Below are 13,613 nucleotides of genomic sequence, written 5' to 3'. Positions count from 1 at the left end.
ACTGCATAAAAAACTTTTTTTTTAAGTGCCCAAAATTGTTATATATCATAGAACAATGTAAGGTTTCTATTAAATTTGATGCTATTATGATCTACAAAGAGGCATCGACACTATGGTCGAGTGTCTGAATGGGAGATGGATGCTGGGGTCTTCACTTTTGTTCTCCTTCATTTTATTACTGAAAGGTATCTTAATTTATTCTTTATTGTTTAAATAGATAATATTTTCTGTTCTTTATATTTTAGCACAACATTGTGATCTACTCTTTATTTTTTGCCCATACTTCTCTATTCTTTATTTGTTTGCCCATACTTCTCTATTCCTTATTTGATTGCCAATACTTCTACATTCTTTATTTGTTTGCCCATACTGGGAATTCTATATTCTTTATTTGTTTCCCCAAACTTCACTACTCTTTATTTGTTTGCCCATACTTCTCTATTCTTTATTTGTTTGCCCATACTTCTCTATTCTTTATTTGTTTGTCCCTACTTCACTACTCTTTATTTGTTCCCCCATACTTCTCTATTCTTTATTTGTTTGCCCATACTTCTCTCTTATTTTTTGCTCATACTTCTCTATTCTTCATTTGTTTGACCATATTTCTCTACCTTTTATTTGTTTGCCCATACTTCTCTCTTCTTTGTCTGATTGCCCATACTTCTATATTCATTATTTTTTGCCAATACTTCTCTATTCTTTATTTTTGTTGCCCATAACATGTATAAGTCTATATTCTGTATATCTTAGTCATTACTTCTCTACTTTTTATTTTTTTGCTCATAAAATGTATAAGTCTTTATTCTGTATATCTTAGTCATGTTAGTCATTACTTCCCTATTCATTATTTTCTAGCCTAATATTTTCTATTCAGCCCATCCCATACAGACTCTCATTAGTGAGTGCGGTACATTTTTAGGTAAAAGTTTTATGCACATTACCTTCATCAAAACTGCTTAAGCACAAAGTCCACACGAAAAGATACATAAATACAATTCCCAAAGGAGTTATAGGAACTAATGGGTTGAGGCTTCAGAATCTAGGTCTAGTGTGCAAATATTTCAGAAAGGGACATAAACTTTTGCAATACTTACCTAGTTCCTGTTTGAGATGGAGCAGGACTGAGAGCAGCAGCACCTAGTGGAGCCCAACGCTCTGTAGGGAACATTACTTTTACAATACATACCTAGTTTGTGTCTGAGATGGAGTGGGACTGTTGGTAGCAGCACCTAGTGGAGCCCACTGTTCTGTAGATGACATTACTCTTACATACATACCTAGTTTCTGTCTGATATGGAGCAGGACTGACTGCAGCAGCACCTAATGGAGCCCAACGTTCTGTAGGTCTTTCATCACTCTTTTCGTCAAAGCTGTCGTAGTCGTAACTTTCATCGTTAACACTGACTTGTGTTTCTTCCATCATCCTGAAATGTAACATGAATTGCTTCAAATATCATTTATAAAAAGCTATATCTGCGTCAAGATTTTTCGAAAATATTATATTTGTGCATACAAATGAAAAAGACTAAATTTGTAGAAACAAATGAAAACAAAACTTTTCTCTTGTTCCAGTTTTCATCGTCCCCATGGTTTGTTGAATTGGATCTAGGTTATCATGGTTATATATATATATATATATATATATATATATATATATATATATATATATATATATATATATATATATACATTCCCTGCATCATAAATGCTAGTTATTCAAACTCATCCCATTTCATGTCATTTGAAACAATTTAAACAATCTAAAATATTTTCACATTGTCATGTTCCCATTTTTATCTTTCCTTTTATTACTCTCACCATGCTCACCATAGTTTTAACACATTTTTTCATGTTCCATCTTTTACACTCCAATATTTCAAAGTTAATAATTTTAACCTCCCTTCTTTCCTTTTACTAAGTTAAATCATTTTTTTTTTTCATTATATTGAATATTCCAAATTCAATATTCCAAAATATTTCCAAGTTCCCATGGTTGACTCTGACACCCTTTCCCCCTTACCAAAGTTTAAAGCCATTATTCATACCATTCAAAATTAAATTGTGTCCCCCTTTTTTTATCTAGCTATGTAACAATTGTTTACACAATTTTCAAAGTTTTTAACACACTTTATCACAAGCCTCAGTATAGTTTACAACCAAGAATTTGTTATCATATGTATTATTGTCAGTGTTTATCACCACCTTCAGGTTTTTTCATGCACATGAATATATTTAGAACCAGAAATAGACTATCCAAAAAGTCTTATGTACTGGTGAACCAAATACTAGCAAGAACATTTGAAGTATTTATCAAATGCTCTTTCACCCACCCACCTTACTAGTGGTTATATCAATCTTTTATTATATAGATCAATATAAATGTCAAAGAACTGTCTTTTCAAGAGAGTGTCTATCCACCCACAATGCCATTATTGATGTTTTCAAAATCCTTAATTTCAAACCACAGTCATCATGCAAACTCTATCACTCTTTCTTTTAAACATTCATCAAATTCAATATTCAAAATTGTGTGGGTATATGAAGATACACAAGTCGATTAAAAAATACAGATCCTGTATCCACACTTTTCTGACAAGGATCTGACAATATCCATTTATACTTTCTGTTTCAGGAATTATTACATCAGCCAATCAAATTTCTGCCCCCAAATTTTTGAAAGTGCGAATCAATATGACAAAACCAGAGGATCCCGAAAGGTCTTAAAAACAGAAAGTAGAACAAAGTGTTTTCAGATCCTTGTGAGTATAACGAGGACACACGATTGCAATCAGATTGGGGTATACACATTTACACACAAATCAGACAGCAAACTAGCAATACAATAAATTAAAAAAACACAATATTTAGTTATCAGCAAAGTGATGTTTGGACCAATCACAAAATAAATTGTGTCATGAGCCTCAAAGATATTAAGTGCCAGTTACAATACTTTGCATCAGTTAATCGTGAAGCAAGATCCCTTAATGCACTTTACAAAACTCAAAATTTAAAAAAACAAAACTTTTAAATGATTGATTGATTGTTGACTGTTTAACATCTTGTTATATTTTATAAATGTGTGAAAGAAACTGCAAACCTGAAGTTAAGGATGTTCGCTCTTGGCTCCTCTTGTTTTTTTATTTTGGTCAGATATTCGGAATCCTCTGGTTTTATCCATGTATTGCCATTACAAAATTTGCCCACTAAGCCCTACTTTTCTTTTCATAATTATATAACATATAGTTTAAAAAGCCATATTTGAACATCTTGTAAAATCTTTGTTATTTTTTCATACTTTTTGAAAGAAAAATGGTGCCAATGTTGATAGTATGGAGAATCTAGAGAGAATCATTTCCCGCCAAATTTTCAATGGCTTATATCTTAAAAACAAGTACACGGACCCTTTTTTGTTTGCTTTTTCAGTTCCATTATTTATATACTATCAATCTATAACAGTCTTTTAAAAAGCTTGTTATTTTGAAACATGGTAGCGAACATCCTTAAGGCAACAATATGTCCAACATCATAAATTATTGACAAATATATAGTCTCCAATATTTATACTAATCAGGAAAATAATCCCCCTTAACAGTCAATTTCAACAACAACTAATGCATCTACTAGAACACCACTTAAACTTAAAGTCTGTTTTTTTTCAATTGAAATTTTTTTTTTAATATACAACATCTTATAACCATGGTAATATAATATATATGTTATCATGGTTATGATCAAATACATATTAGCATTTAAAAGTATAACAAATTAGTCCAACAAAATGCAATTCAAAGCACGTTTGTCAATTTACTTTTTAATTAATTTCAATGAAGCTGTTTATATATTTCATGAAGTTTTAAATTGTCAATTTCAATACATAATTCCTAACAGGTGCGCATCTAGATAATAAGTCTATCAAATGTCGTAGGTGTTTTGTTCAAACAAAATAATCCAAGTTTGTCAAAATTTGGTTGAAACATGATCAGTAATCACAAATATCAGATCATCAAAAATGCAAAGAAATTAAAATGCACATGATGTATATATATATATATCATACATGTATTGAACTTTTATCTGATTCTTATGTGTAGTTGGGTATGATGTAAAAACTTTATTCCACAAGGTCAAAATGAAGGTAAAATGCCAGGTACTAACTTTAAAAAAAAATACCTTTAGGTGAAGACGATAACTTCAGCGTGAAAACATTTGACATTAAATAAAAGAGTCAATGTTTAATACATTTAGTATATACACTACAGTTGATGTATGGATTTTACCATTGCCATCAGCCAATAGTGGGAGGGAGAAACCTGTAGATGGATGTCACCTGTCTCCCATCTCTCTCTCCCCCCCCCCCCCCCCCCCCCCCCCCCCCCCCCCCAAATAGAGCGGGCATGGAATTTCATTTTTGTTAAATCATAAGTATTGATTACACGGTTTAAAAATTATAATGATTTTGGAAAATAACAAAGCCATTGTTGTATTCATGAAAAGTTCAAAGAATAGTCATCAACGTTTAGAAAAGTGAAAGAAATAAAGAAAAATGTGGATAGTGTCCACATGTGGACACAGATGATGCCCCCGCTTGCATATCATATAAATATAAAGGGACATAACTGAGGTAAAAGTGACGCTACCCAAATTTGAACTTGATCCAAGTTTTGTGGTAATAAGCAATGTGTGTAAGTCTCATAACATTTGGTTGAGGCTAACTTAAGTAGAGAACAGAAACTGAAAATTCAGCAATTTTTCTATTTGTAAACACGCATAACTCAAGATCCGTTGTGTATAAGTTTTATAACATTTGGTTGAGACAAACTAAAAAATTCAGCAATGTTTATGTTTATAAAGGGACATAACTCAAGAATGGTAAAAGTGTTGCCACCTTATTTCGTACTTAATCTGTATTATGTAGTAATAAGCATTGTGTATAAGTTTCATAAAATTTGGTTGAGGCAAACTAAAGTTAGAAAACGGAAACAAAAAAACTGTACTTGATCTTAGTTTTGTGGTAATGAATATTGTGTATAGGTTTCATAATGTTTGGTTTGGGCAAACTTAATTTACAGAATGGAAACTAAAAATTTTGCTATCTTTCGATTTATAAAGGGGCATAACTCAATAATGGTTAAAGTGACACTACCCAAATTCAACTTGATCTGTGTTTTTTCAGTGGAAGTCAAAATTAAACATTGCATTGTATAGAGCATTGATTGTAGTTGATTCAACTATAATCATGGACAAAGGAAGATAACTCCAATTCTAAAAATAATTTGTTATTTAGAAGATAATAAAAATTTTGCAATTTTTCCATTCATAAAGGGGCATAACTCTAGAACGGTTTAAGTGACGCCACCAAAATTCAAACTTGATCTCTGTTTTGTGGTAATAAGCATTGTGTATAAGTTTCATAACATAAGGTTGAGGCAATCTTAAGTTACAGAACGGAAACTAAAAATTTTGCAATGTTTCCATTTAAAAAGGGGCATAACTCTAGAACGGTTGAAGTGACGCCACTAAACTCGATCTGTGTTTTGAAGTAATAAGCATTATGTATAAGTTTCATAACATTTGGTTGAGGCAAACTCAAGTTAGAGAACGGAAACCAATTTTGGGACGTACGGACGGACAGGGGGTAAAACTTAATGCCCCCACCGCTACGGCGGGGGCATAAAAAATAAAAGGAGAAGTCTTAGCTTTTTAAATTGATTTGTAAGTCTACCTAATTACTTCATTGATACCCCGGTAATTTAAATCATCTGAGTGTAGATTGTAAGTTTTAGGTGTTTATGATCCTTGTATTTTGGTGATTAATTGTCTTATTTGGCTTAAGGTGGTACATAACACTACAGGGAGATAACTCTGTAAAAATCAGCTGAACGATTTAATCACATTATACTGTTAAAGAAATATTAAGCTTCTCAATGATCAAAACTAGTGTTTGTCAAACTGCTAGATATATCCAATGAAATTTTTCCGATAAAATGTGTGGTTCAAGTTTTTTGAATTTTTTATATTTTTGTCAAAGGGTCAAAGTAAATATTTTGTCAAAATTTTATGAGAATTAAACGAGCCAAATTAATTTTAGTTAAGGTGTTTGGTACCACCATAATATTAATACACCATATCCTTATCTCTAAACAATTCAAGTTACAGTCTGCACCAAAATCTTTTCCAACTACTAGTCCCATGACAAATATTTAGACATCTTCCTTATGTGTCTAAAAAAAGTTTTGCATAATCTAATAGTCTGAATAAAATTTTACTAGTTTGGGGCATCATACTAGTGGCTAACGGTGCAGACTGCAAGTATGTCAATGTATGTATAAGGTTAAATAAAATAATTTTAAAACTTCTAGTTTTAATACCAGAAACAATGAGAAATATGTTTTACTGCAAATACCCCTCTCCGCCCTTACTAACATATTACACTTGGGAGATTTATAACTTTGAGGTTTTGAAAGTTTACACCTATTCAGTTATTGGATGAAGTAAGCTTAATATGGCACCATAAAAAAGGCTATGGTAAATTAATGATTTATTAAAGTTTCCTTAAGGGAACACCCAACACTTTGACTAAAATAGATTTGGCTCGTTTAATTTTCATAAAGTTTTGACAAAATATTAACTCTGATCTGTTGACAAAAATATGAAAATTTCTAGAAATTTGAACCACACAATTTACAGGAATAATTTGGTTGGATATATAGCAGTTTGACAAACACTAATTTTGATCGTTGAAAAGCTTGATTTCTCCATACTAATAGTATGTGATTAAAACGTTCAGCTAATTTTTTAGGGTTAACTCCCTTAGGTGTTCTGTACCCCCTTAAAACAAAAGTCAAAGTAAAATGGGCTATTGCAATGACTTAACTGGGTAATATTAACATGATTAATGTCTTTCCTTTTAAAATGATAGCTTATCCTGTATAAACTTCTTTCTATAAGATTATAACATTAGCATCTATAAACTTCAATGTACTGTAAACTACTACTTACATCACATAAGAAATAAATATGTTTTTAAATGCTAATTTAGCTTTACATGAATGTTAAAAGAACTGAACATTGACGTTTCAACAAGTTCTTGTATCCATAAATAAGTTTTAATGAAAGTAATAAGAATAAAGAAAATCTTTTGAGAAGCAAAAAATGTGTCAGTTATATAAAGAGACACTGAAAATTTCAATAACACATAAACATAATAAATATGCTATTTATTAGTTTAAAATAGTAGAATTTAAGTAAAATTACTTTACAAAATTCAATGACATTATTGAATAAAATCAATTTACTAAACCAAATTACAATATACATGCATATGACATACATGTATATGAGGTATATCAGAAACCTCTGGACTTTGTTAATCTTGGGTCGTGTTTTTTTAATTTTGGTTCATTTATATGTTTCAGAGTTTAGTGTGGCGTCCATTTTGCTGAACATTATTGAATAGGGGCCAGCAGAAGCCCGCCTCTGCCTAGATGCAGCATTTTCCCGCTGTGTTGAAGACCCATTGGTGGCCTTGGGGGGCTGTTTTCTGCTCTTTGGTGGGGTTGTTGTCTCTTTGACATATTCCCCATTTTCATTCTCAATTCTAATAACTTATTTTAATTATGTTAATAACAGATGTTCTAAGAAAAGTATAAAATAAAATTGAGAATGGAAATGGGGAATGTGTCCGACAAAGAGACAACAACCTCAACCAAAGAACAGAAAACAGCCAAAGCCACCAATGGGTCTTCAACACAGCGAAAAAAATCCCGCGCCCGGAGGGGGGCTTCAGCTGGCCCCTAAACACAAATGTGTACTAGTTCAGTGAAAATGGACGTCACACTAAACTCCAAAACATATGACTGAACTAAATTTAAAAAACATACAAGACTAACCTTGCTAACAAAAGCCAGAGGCTCCTGACTTGGGACAGGCGCAAAAATGTGGCAATGTTAAACATGTTTTGTGAGATCTCAACCCTCCCCTATACCTCTAGCCAAAGTAGATTAAACAAACACACACCAATACCCAACGTAAAACTCAATTTGAAAGAAGTCTGAGTCTGATGTCAGAATAGGGAGCAAAATAAACTAAGCAAAATGACAATGGTACATAAATTAAAATTGCTTTCAGACTTGTAAAAGTCTTTTATTTCCATTCTCAATTTTATTCTCTACAAGCCAACCGAATCCAACTAAAATTTTCAAAAAATTGAGCTTCGGGCTTGTGGACTCAAAAGTTAATCGTGAAGGCTGGAACATAACCCGTATCATGCCAACAACTGGTTTTAGAATAAATGTGTTTATTTCTGATGCAAAGACCCTATGGGTGAATCAATATTAATTCCAAAATATGCCATCTGTAATGACCTGACAACAGTATCGTAACTATATATCCCTTCTGAATAAGTCTGTTTAAAGGTTTGGTTAGCTTTAGAGGTGAATGACAACATTGTTATGCTTTGTATAGAATATTACCATAAAAGATTGGATGTGAAATACCTGAACGTATAAGATGTCTGCATGTTGATTTATATGTACATGATTTACGAATGATGTCCTTGTAGCTATGATAAAATTTAGTTAATTTTTTGACTAATTTGTGATATCGAAAACCCTGGTGTAACAATTTTTCAGTCATACAGAGATTTCTTTCGTTTAAATCAAATACATTGTTACAAGCGAATCGAACAAGATATATATATAAACACCATAAGATGGTGACATTCCTAAAAATGGATAATTAACAATAGGAAATGAAAAATCATCTCTTTTATCATAAATTTTGGTAATAAGCTTCCCGTTAAAGATATAGATATCAAGATCCAGGAAAGGGCAGTGTTCATTGTTAGTATTAGCTTTATTTGAAGTCAGTTCATGATCAGCAGCACATGTATTTCATTGTACATGTATGTCAAATGACCAAAATTGTCAACTGACTCCTTAAAATAATAATTTTCTGTCCTTAAAATTACTTTTCAACACTTATTTCTTTTGTTTTTGGCGATTAATTTGAAAACTATGTATAGCAGATAAAATTTTACCTGAAAAACACATTACTGATCCCTTCCAATGCCACAGTCATGAAAAAAAGTCAATTTACTTAAACCATCTAATGTTTACCAGCTTTTTGCAAATGTACCTTGTCAACGTCATATATCTAATGTTAAAGATACTATCGTCCCTTTTATTGACAAAAAATCTATAATGACAACACGTTTTTGTCAGAAAGTAAGCCTACCTGTATTGGACATTTAAAAAAAGAAAATGAAATGGACTATTAATAAATTTCATGTTAAAAATATTTATTGCATGAATGGTTTTTATAGTGATTAGTTTCATGTACTACAACAATAGATGTTTTCTTTTAATTTTGCCCCATCTGTGATTTTTTTATATACATTTGTAATACAATGTACATTCTTACAGATTAAGAAAATTTGAGGATCTGATGTCACAAGAACTATCAGCTTAACAATGTTTATACAAAGTTAAATATCCTTAAAAAATGTTGCTCTGTTTGAATGTTTTTTTAATAAATAATCTACAGAAACTTTATGTTGGACTTTCAAAAAATATTTTTGGACAAAGTCAGCACATGCAGTAGGCTAGCAAGGCAGTACGCTAGCAAGGCAGAGAGATATGGAAATAGAGGCAACTTGAACTATCCACCAGATTTCAAATGATGTGGATGTAGGCAATTATAGCAGCCCTTAAAGTAGGTTTAAAGACCAGGTGGCCTTTTGGCCACCAGATATAAAATTTCAGTGGCCAATTCAAAACTTTAGTGGACAGGAAATAATTTCAGGTCGCCTAAGAAATTTGTTACGAAAGTCTAGTCCATAGAGCTAATGAAGACTAGTAAAACAAGAGGCTCTCAAGAGCCTGAATCGCTCAACTGTAATTTTTTGTTTAAATCTTTCAAAAATTAATTTTGCTTTTCAATATATATTAATGAATGGCTTAAAACTTCCATTGAAATGTTCTTTGTATCTGTCATATTTTCTTCAAAATCAAAATCAAAGAAATGCATTTTACCCCTATGTTTTATTTTAGCCATAGTGGCTATGTTTCTTGACGTACAAGAAAATAAAATACAAAATTTATACTAGATACTCTGAAACTCATTCAGCCCAAGTTTGGCTGAAATTGATTCAGCAGTTTCAAAGGAGAAGATTTTTTAAAGTAAGCAAACTGAATGAACAAATTGTGAAAAATTGATTTTAAAGGGCAATAACTCCTTAAGGGGACAATTGACAATTTTGGTCATACGGACTTATTTGTAGATTTTACTTTGTTGAACATTTTTGCTGTTTACAGTTTATCAGATAATAACCAAAATCTGCAAAATTTCCTTAAAATTACCAATTAAGTGGCAGCAATCCAACAATGGGTTGTTAGATTCATCTGAAAATTTCAGGGCTGACAGAGCCTGGCCTAATAAACATTTTTACCTCGCATCAGATTAGCTCTAAATGCTTTGGTTTTTGAGATATAAGCCAAAAATTGCATTTTACCCCTACGTTCTATTTTTAGCCATGGTGGCCATGTTTTTTTACGAAACAGAAAATAAAACACAAACTTTATTCTAGATACCCTAAAAATTATTCAGCTTAAGTTTGGTTGGAATTGGTTTAGTAGTTTCAGAGAAGAAGATGTTTTTAAAGTTAGAAAACATGATAAACACATTATGTAAAATTGTCCTAAAAGGGCAATAACTCCTTAAGGGGTCAATTGACAATTTTGGTAAAAAAACTTATTCATAGATCTTACTTTGCTGATCATTTTTGCTGTTTACATTTTATCTTTATCTATAATAATATTCAAGATAATAACCAAAAACTGCAAAATTTCCTTAAAATTACCAATTTAGTGGCAGCAACCCAACAATGGTTATCAAATTCAACTGAAAATTTCAGGGCTGATAGAACTTTACCTAATGAACACTTTAACTCCAAATCAGATTTGCTCTAAATGCTTTAGTTTTTGAGATATAAGCGAACAACTGCATTTTACCCCTATGTTCTATTTTTAGCCATTGCGGCCATGTTTGTCGATGATACAAACTTCGGATACATGTTATTTGACGAAACAGTAAATAAAACACAAATTTTATTTTAGATACCCTAAGCATCATTCAGCTTAAGTTTGGTTGGAATTGGTTCAGTAGTTTCAGAGGAGAAGGTGTTTGAAATAGTTGACACCAGACGGACGACGACGACGGACGCCAAGTGATGGTAAAAGCTCACAGTTCCTTCGGAACGGTGAGTTAAAAAGCATATCAATCAATTTTCTGTTGTATAGATTAGAAAACATAAGATAAGTTAGTCTTTGTTCAAAGCAAATATCCGATTGGCCAGCTAAATCAGGAAGGCTCTGACAAAATTTGCAGCTCATTTTATCTTTATATTCATTATAGATCAACCAGGACAACTCCTTTAGCCAGCTGTTTTGGAATTTTCTTATAAATTTTCCAGTATCACTCGAAGTTGGTTGTGCGATTTTTAGCTTAATCGCAACATAAGAAGATGTAATTGGCTCTTCAAAAGCCGGAGTTTCTATAGAGGAACTCTCCGCCCCTTATTTTTGTTTCTTAGCTGGTGAAACATCGTTGTTTTGGGTAGTTTATTTGAATAATTCGGACAGCAACATCTGTTTGGCTGCTAGGATGTATTGGCCCCGAAAACACTTCATCAGACGTTTGAATTCGGACTTAAGTTAAACGCTTTATTAGCCCAGTTAAGATTAAAAATGCTTGAAATCATAATAAATGATATTCAAGATTTAGCATACATTCAAGCGCTCGTATGACTGTGAATAAAACTTAATAAAATATGACCGGAGGCAGGTTATTTATCCGGAATTTTACGGTCACCAGGTCCAAATAGTATGAGTCGCCAAATGGCAACCAACAATGAAATTAATGTCACCTGGAGGTTTTATAGGTCGCCCAGGCGACTGTTTTAAAACTGTAAATTCAGAAATTATTGCGATGTTTTTATTATTGCGAAAAATGCGACAGGGTTATAATCGCAATAATTTAAACTCGCATTTTGAAATTTTTAAAATGGATTTAACACGATTTTTCTCAATATCGCAAAAATTAAAATCGTATTTTAGTCTAAAATGACAAAATCGCAATACTAAATGCACGCAATAATTTCTGAATTTACAGTATCCTATATTGGGGGTTGTTATAGGCCACTGTACGGCCTTCAACAATGAGAAAAACTCATATTGTACAGTCAGCTATAAAAGACCCTGATATAAAAAATGAGGAAAAATTCAAACGAGAAAAAACCAACAACCTAATTCATAACAGAACAATTTATGAAAAACATATGTGAAAGACATGAACCAACGACAATCACTCAACTGGTTTCCAGACTTGGTTCGACGGATATACATGTATAAAAACTGTGGTGAGGTGAGCATGGTGAGAGCTCAATACTTCCACTAACCTGAGACAGCGGTGTAACAGCACAACATAAGAACAAACTGTAAAGACCAGTAGTAATTGGCATAGAAATTAACAACTATAGGTCACCGTACGGCCTTCAACAATGCGAAAAGTCCATACTGCATAGTCAGCTTGAAAAGGCACTGAACATGCTGAATGGCAAATATAATACAATTCAAACAGGAAAACTAACGGCCTAATCCATGTAAAAAATAATGAACTAAAAACAAATATGATATACAGCAACAAAAGACAACCACTGAATTACAGGCTACTGACTTGGGACAGTCACTTGCAGAATATGGCGGGGTTAATATTATATAAGTTTGGAGGTGCCAAATCTACACCTAACCTGGGACAATGGTGTAACAAAACTAGTCCGAGATTACTCTGACGTCCAGCGGATGTTTTGCCAGACATATATATTTATCTCTTCATTTATGAAAGTTTCATCTACCTGCCACCCTTTATTTTCTCATATTTGGGGTTTTCAGTGACCCATCGATTCTGGTATTTTAACTTTTATTTTCAAATGAAGGTCAAGTTAGAGAGAGCTCTGACGTCCCACGGCCCCAGCTTGTCTGGCAAAACAGCTATTTGACGTCAGAGTGTCAGAGTAACCTCGGACTAGTGCAAAACATGTAAACAACATGTATCTATCATGTGTATATATACATACAGTTAAATATGACGAGTTTGCAAACATATACATGATTATGTAACTTTACTAATTGAAAGAAACTCATTTTGTTCAACATGAAGTTATAATTGTAACAGATTTAGCAATTATTGTCATGTTGTTACGTATACATTTCTTGGGATCATGTTTACCGAATTGTTCCCCCTTTTTTAACCAAGTTGCTGATGCCCTACTGTCGTTGTGTGTGTTTGTAACAGTGTTACCGAATCATACCCCCTCCATACATCTGATGTATGTATGGAGATTTTACCTACTTCTTGTCATGTTTTCCCATACAATAAAATTGTCCATATGGGAATAAAAGTCTGTTTATCCGGCTAATCACAGAAGCAGAGCTAGCATCGTTTTATTTCCGATCAATAATGCTATGACGTCACAATGCAAGTTGTTGCGTAGGTGGCAAAATACAGTGCGATCGATATACTCAATTAAAAATGCCTGAGATAGACATGTACTAATC

At 32.4% G+C, this 13,613-nt stretch overlaps 2 protein-coding genes across 5 annotated transcripts in view; both read right to left on the bottom strand.

The window, feature by feature from the left end:
- The window catches only part of LOC127706048 (uncharacterized), a 502,975-nt gene that overhangs the window by 272,761 nt on the left and 216,601 nt on the right, over positions 1-13,613 (bottom strand). The gene's annotated exons all lie outside the window — the stretch shown is intronic.
- Positions 1-13,613, bottom strand: part of LOC127706049 (uncharacterized) — a 343,243-nt gene that overhangs the window by 170,877 nt on the left and 158,753 nt on the right. The window lies entirely within an intron of this gene.

This window comes from Mytilus californianus, unplaced genomic scaffold (genome assembly GCF_021869535.1).
Source record: "Mytilus californianus isolate M0D057914Y unplaced genomic scaffold, xbMytCali1.0.p SCAF_6, whole genome shotgun sequence".
In the NCBI taxonomy this organism is placed as follows: domain Eukaryota; kingdom Metazoa; phylum Mollusca; class Bivalvia; order Mytilida; family Mytilidae; genus Mytilus; species Mytilus californianus.
The sequence above is the reverse complement of the archived record's forward strand: the minus strand, read 5'-3'. Positions and strand labels throughout refer to the sequence as shown.